The 12,038-nt window shown below is 41.7% G+C and overlaps 1 non-coding gene across 1 annotated transcript; it reads left to right on the top strand.

Moving 5' to 3' along the window:
* Nucleotides 1-467: 467 nt before the first annotated feature.
* Nucleotides 468-540, top strand: trnak-uuu (transfer RNA lysine (anticodon UUU)). The gene has a single exon. It is a non-coding gene; the product is annotated as a tRNA-Lys (tRNA).
* The last annotated feature ends 11,498 nt before the right edge of the window (nt 541-12,038 follow it).

Here is a 12,038-nt window from a genome sequence, read left to right as displayed (position 1 = left end):
GGACGCAAGATGGCGGCAGATCACCACCATCTCTAAAGTCTAATCTTCTCATAATCTTTCCTGGGACGCATGCTGGTTTAATGCTCCGAAATAACAATTATAACAAACATATGTCTGATTAAATGCTGGTGTATATATATAAAATTCTCCATTACGTTTATTTGAATAACAAAAGACCTTGCGCAGGCCATAAACGGAGTCCCCTGACCTCCAGACTGGTCCGGGTCAGTTTGTGGTGATCTGGAACTGACCTCAAGTTGAACTAAATGGCGTATAACAAGTCTGCCTGCAGGGTCACGTTATGGGGGCATGTTGGCCATAATCGAAAAATAACCGTTTCCTCCTGTATTTAGGAACCCGTCAAGCTGCCAGTTCTTAGTCTGAAGGATGGAGAGTTCAAGACAAGGAAAAAAAATGACAGGTAACGATTTGCTGACGTAGACGCTGTACGAACACGTGACAGCAGAGCCCGGATAGCTCAGTCGGTAGAGCATCAGACTTTTAATCTGAGGGTCCAGGGTTCAAGTCCCTGTTCGGGCGGTGATAGTTTTAAACAGCACAATAATCAATCGTCCTCATTAAAAAACTTCGAGTATTTCAGCAGAATATTTCAAGATTAGATTTCACTATGTCTATTTATTGACATCAACGTGTAGGGAGGACAGCTAGCACACTATTTTTAATCTGTAATAAAGTAAAAAAATAGTAAATTAACATTATACAAATCACATCATATGTCATTTGGGTGAAGACAACATGCCATTATTTCATTGTTAGAAAGTGGCTAGAGCACAACCTTTAGAGTAGTTATTTTAAAACATAAAATAATAATAAGGAGTAAAAACTAAAAGCCAACAAAAGACCGAGCTGTGCACATATTCTGCTTGTTTGAGACAGAGAGATTGCACAACACATTTAACAATTGTGAGCCAGTGTGTGGAGTCCCAGTGTTGTTATACAGATCAATCTGAGCATAAAATACAATAGAGCAAACTTTAATATAGGCCTATATTGTTTCATGTGATTAAAGGTAAAGGTCACATTTAAGAACATTAATGGGCATTATAGGTCAGAAGTAATATGGATAAAGGGGGATGTATTATATTCAGCTGCATGTTTACCAGGAGGTGCATGTCTTAATATTTTCCATTTTTGTTTATGTGGATTCCATTTGTTAAGATCCTTTCATACACAGCATGGATAAAATCAAAGAGTCAGTGGTCAGCATAAATGTAAAATACATGTGATGTCTAGCAGCTGACACTTGAAATGCAGTAGTATATTCCTTTAATGTTCATCAGAAACATGTTATTCAGCAGAAAGCAGATGCTTCATGGTGAAACGACTTTGCAGAACAGGTCCAAAAGTCTAATATGTGCCTCATTACTCTCTGATTAATTTTTATTTTTCATTTGCTCCTTGGCGCTGCTCTGGGTGCACCTATCAGCAAACAGTCCAACAGAAAATAAAGGCAATAATGAGGTAAATATTGGGCATGGTGCATCAGTTTGTTTACAGCTATGCTGCACATGCTGTTTGGGGAAATGCAGTTTGCTTTGTGTCAGTTTGGAAAGAAGCCCTATACAAAACCTCAGTGGAGCTCCTAATTGTATAAATGTGTGGTGACCATATGTCATTTGGGTGAAGACAACATGCCATTATTTCATTGTTAGAAATTGGCTAGAGCACAACCTTTAGAGTAGTTATTTTAAAACATAAAATAATAATAAGGAGTAAAAACTAAAAGTGTCAAAAAGCCAACAAAAGACCCAGCTGTGCACATATTCTGCTTGTTTGAGACAGAGAGATTGCACAACACATTTAACAATTGTGAGCCAGTGTGTGGAGTCCCAGTGTTGTTATACAGAGAAAAGCAACATGTGTCAATATATGATATTGAATTTTGGAATGCGACTGCCAGAGCACAATGACTACAGTCTTACTCTGTGTCATTAAAGCAGCAATTATATGGAGAATTTGGACGAGTTTACAATCAATAACACTCACAAGACCCAGATGTATAAAACAAATATCAAAGAAGTGACTGATTATAATGACGACAAGGCCAACAGCCTCCTATAGGCTCTATGGTCAAACAAGGAAAAATAACTCTTTAATATCATCTTATACTTATACATAATTCACCAAATTGACTGACAGCTTGGTACCATTTCAGACCATTAACAGCATGCTTACAGTGCTTGTTTAGATGGAAATGAGGTTGTGTATTTTGAGTTGTCTACCTTGTAAGAATGAAATCTTGAGAGCAACAACAGCATTGTGAGTGCTCAGTAAGAAGAAAACATGGCCTCAATACACATGTTCTCTGTCCCCGGTGGCACATGTAGAACTGGGTGAAATCATGTTTCCACCTGAAAGGACATTGTTGTAGGTGTCTGCGGCGCTGAGAGAGCATTTAAATGCACAATCACGACATATGGCATCAGTCAGACACTGGCTCGTCTCCACCGCTTTGTGCTGCTTCATAAATGGAAAAAATGACTGACATAAAGCAGCTGTGCAGCAATAAAAATTCAAAATGAATGCACATTAGGATCCTCTGGAGGTTTTTCCAAATCCTGAGGGTCGGGTCCCTGAGGGTCTGTATGATATACAGATGGCTTGATGGGAGATTTCAACAGTAATGCATACAAAACTTCACTCATGCGGCTGAAATAGAATACAAAAATATGCAATGCCTTAACTCCAACACTCAAAGGCTCCAAAAAAAAGGCTTAAAAAAATTCCAGCACGAACACTTGGAAGTAATAAAATCCGTCATTTTTAAGCTTCATTTAAATTTTTATGTTTCATATTATAATTGAAACACGTCTACCATATCATAAAAATCTTGATGTTTCGCCAATCTAATTTCTAAGTGAAGCTTATATTATATGATATTGAAAGTCATCAAACAGTCAGTCGCTGGGATGATTAGAGATCCACGGACTGAGGAGGTGAATACATAGGCCCATCAGAGACCCATTAAAATCACAGAAAGATATAGTGGTTCAATATAATAATATAATATGCAGGCACGAAATATACCGCAACAACTGTCGAAGCATGTTGACATGACAAATTATAAGTGCATCAGTCAGTCTTAAAAAGTCTGAAGAATCATTTAAGATGTAGCCCGACTGGGTCACAACAGAAAAGACAGAATTCAGTGTTCAACAATGAGACATCAGTGCTGCAGTCCTCTGTTTGTGTGTGTGTGTGTGGTGAAGGTCACTTTTTCCAGGATGTTTCAAACTTTACCTGAATTTTAAAGGTCCCTTTGAGCACCATAAACCCTGATTTTTATAGCTGCCCTCACACTGTCAGACCATGATGCAGATCTTCAGATAATTACCTTTAATACCAGTCACCACGTCCCTCTTCCTCAGCTCACTGTGCTCAGAGTTGTTTATCGGTTTATCCTTCACAGGTTTTTGGAACAGGATCGTGCCGACTTTTCTGCTGAGGCGACAGTACAAGCATTAAGTACGGTCCATTCCAAGAACAAAGAGTTCAGAATCCTATTAAAGCAGATGGATACGAGCATGAAAAGGGATAAATAAAGGATCAATTCATGGTAAATCTGTGAGGGTCCTTACATACAGGAGCTATTTTAAGAAACAAAAAGACACAAATATATGTATTTTATGTCTAAATGACTTGTGAATGGATGCTAATTACACATAAGTAAAAATAAATTCTCAGGTTACTTCAGGGGTTTTGAGGTGTGTGACCTTACCTCAGCTACATTCAACCAATAGTTTGTATTACTTTATATTATTGTCCTATATTGTCTCTTGAGAAACACTACACACCATATCTTAGTCACAAAAAGTCTCATTTGCGACAGGACCACATCTACAAAGTCCACAGAAATCTCAACATGTTAAGTACCAGCATCCAGCAGCATCCATGCCGTCATCTCAGGAATACTGTCATCATATGTCTGATGTACAGGAAGTGGCGAAAATCATACAAAATACACCCGGGTGAGAAATGAGAAAACCAACCATCACACTTCAGAGCCATTCAGAGTCCACATATACATAACATGCAACTTTGTTATGTGTGAGGAAGCAATAGAATACTAATGTAATACTAATGTATTAGGGTAACTTGAGATATTTTATAAGGGGGTCCACAATCATACCATAACAACATGAGGAAAAGAAAGACCTGCAACACACAGACAAGCTCCAGTTACAGCATGTAACAACGTGACATTTTCCTCTGGGACATGTGCAGTTATTTTTTATGTTTACCACAGGATCGTAACACAGACGGAAACACCAGCTAAAAATTTCACAGGAAGTGGAAAGTACCAGTACCACAGAGCACGTGGTGTTTTTACCACTAGGATTTTTTTTGACTTTGTTTTAGTCCTGACTTTTAAAAATATCTTTGCAGTGTTTGTAGTAATGTACACTTACACAACACATTTAAAGTCTTTAACTGTAAATATTTCATTGGAGTGTTCTTCATTTGTTAGATTCTGTGATTCACTTCATCTGAAGCCCACCTGGAAACACTTGGAGCAGGTGACACACTTCACATGTTAAGGGAAAGCAGGTTCAAAGCACTATAAACAGCAGCAGATGTGGAAGCTTTCGCTGAAGGATAAAAGAATCAGCATGTTTCCTCTGGGAGGCTTCTGTACTGCAGAGGGGTTGATAGCAGAGCTGATTACACCGAACAGAACCTCTGTGTAGTGACAATTATTAGATAGGAGCTCAGAGAACGCTGCTCTTGCATCTTCTCTGCATATATCTCACGTTACAGCAGGTCCTCCATAGGGTCCCTGGAATATCTGTCTGTTGTGTTTAATCAGAGGAGGGGGAAGGTGGATGTTCTGTGAGCAAAGAGAAGGCTGTGAAGTTTTCATACACACCTTTCAGTATTTAATGGAAACTGTGCCGTTCTGCAAGCCTTAAGAAGCTCTCTCTCTCTCTCTCTCTGTGTTTTCTCTCTGAGACACTGCCTACAGAAACATTTCAGATCTTTGGAAATTTGTGTGTTTAGTTTTTAAGAAAGCAAAGGTTGTTTTTACAACACAGTTCATGCACATCGTCGTTTAAGTGCTTTACAAATGAGCAGATAAAGAGGAGAGGTTTAAAAAGTGCATTTAGGAATAGCCAGGTTTCACCCAGGTCTGGAAATGTTGCCTGAGTTTGAGCTTCAAGCGAAGCTGCAGCTTGAAAGGCGACGTCAGCCCGCATCCTTTTCAGTGCACACACTAAAAGGAAGAAATCTGTCAGAGGAAACCAAAGCGTTTTCACTCCTGCTCCTTCTTCCTCTTTTTCCTTTTACTGCCAGTCTGGAAAATAATTTAGGGGAGGTGATGCAATGAGGAGGAGTGAGGCAGCATGGAGGCCTTCAGAGACTTGGATGTTTAGCTCATCATGACAAAGTGACATGTTGTTGACAAAAGTGCTCCAGACAGCCTGCAGTTTTAGTTTATTAGGTTACTGATGTCAGAGGAAGTCTGCTTAAATTTGCCTTTGAAACAGAAGCAGAAAGCAGCGACTGATCTGTCTGCCTGGGCGTGGACAGAGCTGCAATATGCATGCAGAAGTAGAACTATAGGTTTTCTGAATATCTTGTTTTTCCACACACACACACAATTAATCCAGTGATTGTGCATCACATGTTTGTGTCTTTGACTAGCATCACTATCACAGTGGTGCCCACACTGATTCCTCCCTACATCCTCCTGTAGCTGTCTCAGTAGCTGGGATCAGCGTAGTCGGCCCCTGTAGTAGTGTGACCTTTACCCATGTAGTCAACCTGCAGCACTCCCTTTGCACCCCAGACAACAGAGCCCATCACCATGCAGCTACTTTAGGAGCTTGAGTTCCTAAAATAAGTCTCATCCTTGGTTGAAGATTGCTTAGATCCAAAACAAAAGCAAATTCATGCCTTCACATGCGATGTGCATGCATGTCAATATCCATCTATCTGTGCCAAGGGAGACTAATATAGCTGTTAGCGTAAATTCATTCAGGAAGACTCTGTTTCCCATCATTCACCATTTATCCCGATCCGCTTTCCTAATCTTTCTCCTTCTATCCCTCACTCCCCTGCTCCCCCTCTCTTCCGCTCTTAGTCATACACTTAATAGAAAGCACCTCCCTCACCAATCAGCTGTCGCTTTCCGTCCCTCTCCTGACCAATCACAGCTTAGCACGAAATTTAAAAGTCTCCATCTCCTCTCCAGCTTTCTTCTGATCGAACCCGGCAACCCTCCTCTACCCCAAGCACCAGCAGATCCACGCCAGTTCAGGCCTCCTATCTCCTGCCCTCCAGCTCTCCACCACCACCAGGTCTAGACCCCCTGGGGGATCTTCTGATTCAGCGGGCTCTGCTCTTGCGTTTTCCCCCCTTTTCGGATGTGGTCTTCATGACGGGGTCTAGGACGCCAATGCACATTCAAACTTTGTACTTAATAAATCTTTCTCATTCAGTTCGCTGAGTCTCTCATGATTGAAATATTTCCTGGGCTGTGATTAAAAAAGATGGATATGACATGTGGGTGTCGGACCGACATCATCAGACTTTTAATCTGAGGGTTCAAGTCCCTGTTCAGGTGCAAGTTTTAGGTGGTTCAAGTGTAAAAAGGTCAGCAAAAGTTAAAGAATTCCTGATGGTTACCAACTCTGTGTGCCTTTTAAACAAGCTATCGTCATCACTGTAGAGTCACAAAGTTCATAATTTACCCGTCTCGATCTTCTCCTGTGATTTAATGCTTATTTTAAATTAGATTTTAGACTGGATCCTCTGCTCCTCCTGCTCCCGTGAACTCAAAGTTTGCTCAAGTATAATATTAGTTTAATATAAATGATACCATGCTACAGTTTAAAATAATATAAAGTCTATTTAAAGAGTGATAACATTTGCCTCCATAAATATATATATGCAGCGGATGGCAGTTTATGCAAAACGAGGCTGTCACTGTACACGACCTCAGTGACCTCTGCAGGTCTCTCATCCCTCGGCTTCTTTCCACTGCTTGACTCTGTCTGTAGTCAGAGAGCTTTCCTTCACACGCTTCACCCCTAAAGACAGCTCCATGGCCTCCTTCATCTCTTCTTGCTCTGCAGCTTTTCGCTTCTTAAACCTCAGAAGCTGCACTCCTCCCCGCCTGAAGATAGGCTACATGCGAATTCTCCACTGCTGCTGTGAAAAGTCTAGACAAATCCTCGAGTCTCTGTCCTCAAGTCTCCTGACATAACTCCTGTCACACCTCTGAGACCCCTAAACCTGATAGGTGTCCCTCCACCAGACCTCAGTCTCTTCCAGCATCGATTACACACCTACCATTGTCATCTACACTTCTGAGATTAGCCTGGTGAAAGTGCTGCTGTCTCACACTCAGCCAGCCAGATGACAGTGAGCCGTTCTCTTCGTGGTCTCCTTCAAATTTTGCTTCTGCTACTGCTAAAAACTGCTGACTCCTCAGCTCCAGTATTTACCTCAGGTTATCCTGAACCCAACAAAATCTGAACTTCTTCCTACTGACAGCAATTATATATCTGGAGAGGTGAGCTGAAATTCTGAAGCTCTGATTTAACTTGGCAATAAAACTTAGGGTTAATTGCCTTCTTTCTCAAAACTAGTATTGTTAAAGACATCATGGAGTCCCTCCAGCATGCTGCACGTGACTTCTGCTCCCAGCTTGCATTTCTGTCCTCACCTCCTCTCAAAACCCATCCTCCTCCACCTCGTAGACCTTTAGCCTCTGTTAGATCTCAAACTCCTCCTGTCTTGGTCCTCTGCACCTGATTATTGCATCCTGAACTAATCCGAAGCCCCCTTCAAAAGTCCTTCAGCCATGCTGATAGAAGAAGAAGAAGCTTGGGACTAAGAAAAGGTGAGTGCATATTTAATAATAATAATGCATTGCTCTTATATAGCACTTTTTCTTTTGCTGGGCACTCCAAGTGCTTTACATTGAAATGCATTATTCAGTCACACCACACTCACACAGTAAACTACACATGTAGCCACAGCTCCCTTGGGGGAGACTAATGGAGACAAGGTTACCAACATGCACCTACAGCCTCTCTGACCGCCGCCAATTAATTCACACACATACACACCAGTGAGGGCGCTGTCATGTGTCTGTGGCACACGACAGCAACGAGGGAGGAGCAGGGTTTGATCCACCAACCCGATGTCTTCACTGAGGTGATGAGAGTTTAAGTCATTTGCCAATAATAAATATGATGATTAATTTATTTGGTAACACAGGTTAAAGAGTTTGGATCAACATGTTTAACAGACCATCATTATTGGAAGAATGATGTCACAGAACCAAAGAGCTTCTTGAGACACTTTGTGTAGGTTGTGTCTCCTGAATTCCAGCATAGTATGAAAGATTGTATTTAAATATCTGTGCAAGTGTAAACACTGAGAGGTTTAACTGTTAAATACTGCAAGTCGACACAGGGATGATAGATCATACTGCCAGGTGGATTTGAAATCACCCACACCTGCCCTTTTCACCTGGTTTAGTCACCTCAGGCTGCTACATCTTCCCCAAGATGAAGGAAGTGCTCAGTGGTCGCCATGACGACTGCTGCTGTGGACCAATTTCTACAAGCCAAAGATGCTGCTGACTTCTACAAAGAACCTCTATGAGTGCTGGCATCATGTTTAACTGAGGAGAGGATAAAAGTCAACAAATATTCTTAAATGCATCCAAAGGTTTATATTGTAATTTTTTTCCTTAATATCTTTTTTTTAATATCTCTTATACATCTCATTATTGCTTGTTTTTTGCACTGAAACTGGATGAAGCTTTAATCTCATTGTACTTGTGTATAGTAACGATAAAAGTCATTCTATTCTAGGTTGCTGCAGGAACCTGAAAATTAATTTATATAAGAACTCTTCCAAACTCTCTTATTGAACAATAGACATGTGACTCTCTCTAATGAACCTATACAGTTAATTTCAGGGTGAAGAAAAAAGAAAAGGTGTGTGTGTGTGTGTGATTTTTAAGAAGTTAACAGGATTTACAAATGTTGATCCCACATTTTCTCGCTCAAATTCGCCCTCCCAGTTTGGACTTCAATCAAAGTGCTAATTTAGCCGGCCTGCTAACCACAGCCTCTCAGGGTGTTCCAGTGAACCCTGAGCTGTAAGCCGCCTCTCTCTCTCCCTGCCTGCGAGGTTTGAGCTACCTCTGATCCTCTGTGCTGATGCAGTTTGTCTCGTGCGTGTCATCATGAATTCCCTTCACTTTCCTGTCTGTATTAACATGGTCTTTGTCAGATGCTCTAACAGCACACAGGTAATTGGATGTTCCTCCAAGTCGAGCAACGACCTGTGAAGAACACTTGGAAACAAAGAGCAGAATCTTCAAAACACTCTCTTGATTAGTTTGCATTCTGGTTAATGTGATTCAACTGTGTAGCTGAGCATTTTAGCAGCATATTATGTGGTGGTTTGGTTCCTCTGACTGATACAGATACGAGCAGCGCTGCAGGTGGAGGTATAGTTTATATGCAGCATAAAATGCAAACACAGTAGATAAATCTGAGGCCTCATACAGAAGACGACAGAAACTTTCTAAAATAATTTATCTCAACTCAACTATATTCAAGAACATGCTGCACAGTTTGGGTGCCTCTAATTTCATTAGTATTCATGTGGTGATGATTGTCTTGATGTTTCCTTTCTTTTGTGGCATTTCCCTCAAAGGTTAAAAGAAATTAATTAGTAACTAAAAAAAAAAACACTTTAGCTATAGGCTGGGGTTTTACTGCAGCCCATGGAGTCAGTTTTAGAAAACGCAGCACATTAATTTTTCAGCATTTACACAATCCAACAGTTTTTGTGTGTACAGATCCATTCTGTGTAGAAGTTAGATCCACAGCACATGGCATGACATCATTACTGTGAAAATAGTGAGCTTCCATATGAGGGGGAGGTGGTAAGGTGGTGCATGTTGGACAATCCAGGGCTGGAGTGTTGTCCAGCAGCTTCCCAATGCTGAATCCAGCTGTCTCAAGTCATCATCCTTGTGATAGAATGATGTCTTACAAAGGATGCAAACACTAGACAAATAGAGAAGAGATTGCTCTGCCTGGGTCATCCTCCAGACTCACTCAAGCCCCTCACTATGTTGTAGGAAGGGACATCCGCCTGTAGTTCAGAAGGTTGAAGTGAGGCTTGGTGGGGAAACATGGTTTATATGTGGTGGAGGACCTCAGTGGGTTTGTCTGTGTGAAACTCATAAACGGCAGCTCTAAATGTCTCCATGTGTTGGTCTGACTGTCTGTGTCTGCTTTGTCTAACAACTGGCTAACAACTGTGAGACTACAGGGGGGCTGTGGGACAGCTTGACAGCCCGTCCTCCTGTAGTGTTACCACCATGTCCTCGTAACAGAGAGCTTTAGGCTGAGTTTGTCCATAGTCTCACACAGTCCTGATTTGCAATTTTCAGTTACCAGAAAAATCAGTTAAATAAACAACAGCACAGAATTTATCAACTTCAAATTTATATTTAAGAGCTGGGTGAAGGAGGCATGATCTAAGTGGAGTTTAGGTATCTCAGGGTCTTACTAATGAGTGATGTAAAAAAGGGGACAGGGAGATGAAGCCCAGGCTGGGTGCAGCTCTGCTGTGATGTGGCAGAAGCTGAACCAGAAGCCAAAACTTTTAATTTTAGTCATGAAATTTCAGTAATGACCAGAAGAATGTGATTGTGAATAAATGCACGTTATTATTCCTCCACCTGAAGCAGTTGATATAGGGAGCTGGTTTGGATGTCAGGTGGGGTACAGGGCACTGCTATCTGGAGGTGGAGGCCATAAGAAAGAACCAGGACCTGCTGGAGGGATTATTATGTCTCCTGTCTGGGGGGTGGCTGGGGATCTCACAGGAGATCAGAATACAGAATCAGCTGGAGACAAGAAGGTCTCAGCTCTCTCTGTCGATACAACAGCCATGATGGATGAAGCTGGTTGAATGGATGGATGGATGTATTCATTAGTTTGACTAACCTTCTAGGTTTTTACAAGGTGCTCAGATTTCAGGTTTATTTCTGCCTGATTCAAAGGAGCTGAGTATAAAAGTGTGTGTGTGTGTGTGCATGTGGTCCTCTCCACACTTTAGAGTGAGCATCAGTGCTGTAGTCAGTCTAAATTCCCATCAGTTACATTTTTAATATCCCTTTATCCAGCAAGTGATGAGAGCAGCTGTACTTCCCAGTTAGCACACATTCTGCATGTTTTAAGACAAGCAGACGCCTACGTGCTACACGACCTCAGATTGAATGGTACACCCTGTCAGTCTGAGTATGAAGGAGGGGGGTGGGTGGGTGTGTGGATGGGTGTGTGTGTGTGTGGGTGCTCTAACTTGACCCCAATGTGTCTGCCTCTGCTGATGAGGCATCTGGTTGACACTCTGTAACAATCACCGCTGATATCAATCAGCGCGGCAGATCAGAGAGAAGGAGCAGAATGCAGAGGAGCCGAGCTAACATATTAAACAGAGCAACTACTGAGAGAAATATTTCTCAAGTGAGGATAGAGAGGAGGGGGCGTTACTATTATCTGGAGGGTTGCAGAGCACTGTGAGAAAATGGGCATGCTAATGAGGGCCAAATACAGCAGCAACAGCTGCATTGTAAATGAGCTGACTTTGTACACTCAGGCTTGGGCGTGGTGTTTGTTAATCAAAGGAGGAAAAAACAGAGAGGAACAAAAATAGCAACTGAAGTGCAGCTCACGTCTGCCATGGCATATGTGGTAATTACTAAGAAAATGTTACCATTATTGTTATTCACATCATGGAGGCAAGTTGGTGAGCTATGAGATACACCCCCCCACCCCTGACATTAAGCTGACTGCCTGATGGATGCAGAGCTGCTCAATTTCTCAGGGTGTGATTGAATCTCAGAGCTTTGTCTGGAAGGCGAGTCTGAAGCTTTGAAGCCGAGAAACCCGATCAAACGGCAAATAGCTCGAGTAGAGGTCACGAGATTTACCTCATCAATTGCAGGGAAAAAAGTTAAATTCACACCACTGCCTGTC

This window comes from Parambassis ranga, chromosome 13 (assembly GCF_900634625.1).
Source record: "Parambassis ranga chromosome 13, fParRan2.1, whole genome shotgun sequence".
NCBI lineage: Eukaryota > Metazoa > Chordata > Actinopteri > Ambassidae > Parambassis > Parambassis ranga.
The sequence above is the reverse complement of the archived record's forward strand: the minus strand, read 5'-3'. Positions and strand labels throughout refer to the sequence as shown.